Below are 1441 nucleotides of genomic sequence, written 5' to 3' on the forward strand. Positions count from 1 at the left end.
TCGCAACTAGCAGATGTAGACCTCACTGGAGCGTGGGATACGGCATTATAAACGATCCGGATATATTCCCCACATTTGATAGAACTTATAACGACCCTGTATTTCGTTAAAAATGAAAGATAAGTTCTATGAAGACTCCTGAACCTATAAACCTATGTGCTGACAAGTTCACACAAATACCAAAATGTTTATTGCATCAAGGATTTTAAATCGAATGGAAACAAGTTTCACACTAATACCAAAATGCTAAATACATCAAGGAAAATTTAAAATCTATGGGAACAAGCAACAGCAACCCCTCAAAACACCATTACTGTAAATGTCTGTCTAGCTGAAATAGGTCCTGTCACGGTCGCCATTTATTACGATCCATGGGGAGTATTTAACTGTATCTACCCTATGAAGACCCATGGAAAGCAATAAGAAAAGAGAAGGATCATGAACACTATGCAACTAGACAAACTACAGGGTAGATTGATAATGATTTGGTCGATTATTCATTTAATTTAACAAACTAAACATACAATAATTACAACCCTTAACCTAACTAAACCTAAGAAAAAAACAATATAAATACCTAAAGCCATTCACCATCAGAAGATTAATGAACTAATGCAAGGAGAAAACTGATACTCATGGTTTACAGCAAAAGAAGGCGTTGAAGATGGGTTCCCTATAACACAGGCTTCCAGGTAAAGGTCAGGAGTGGTTCACCAAGATATTCCCAGGGCAGAGGATGAGTGTGAACTGAACTTGCGCGGGAAACCAGATAATCAGGCAACCTCGCTTCACACAGAAAAAGGGAGGGAAAGTCAGGTGACATGTTGGGAAACTAGTAGTATCAAATCCAGTCAACAGATGGAGCGCTGGTAGCGTGAGGTGGACGAGTGCTTGACTTCAGTCAAAAGATGGGAGTTCACGAGGGATGAGGCGGAGGAGTAATAATTATAGCCGTAACACACTTCTCTCCAGAACATTTTCTTACAGTCCCTCCACTTTACACTCAAATTCCTTCCAAATTCCTCATCCACTCTCTTCTTACTCTCTCTTACTAATCTTTTCACCTCTCTCTTTCTTTCCACATATAACTCTCTCTCCCGCCTCTCAACTTCTTCCACGCCCCTATTTCTCATCCATTCATTGTATGCTTTCTTCTTTTGTGCCACAGCCTGTTTCACCTCTTCAGTCCACCACGCTGTTCCTTGCACCCCCCTCCGTCTTCTCTTCCTTCCACACACCACATCACATACTGCACATATTTCTTCTGTAAATATGTTACACACACATTCCATGTCTCCCATCTGCTCCAATTCATATTTGCCCAATCGTTCCTCCACTTCTCTCTTATACTCTGCCTTTTTCTCATCCTCTTGTAACCTTTCCACTCTCCTTGCAACTACTCCTTCCTCTCGTCTTTCCCTTCTTCTATTCCTCCATCTTA

The sequence above is a fragment of the Coenobita brevimanus genome, chromosome 109 (genome assembly GCF_032717465.1).
Source record: "Coenobita brevimanus isolate Jiangsu-jjx chromosome 109, ASM3271746v2, whole genome shotgun sequence".
NCBI lineage: Eukaryota > Metazoa > Arthropoda > Malacostraca > Decapoda > Coenobitidae > Coenobita > Coenobita brevimanus.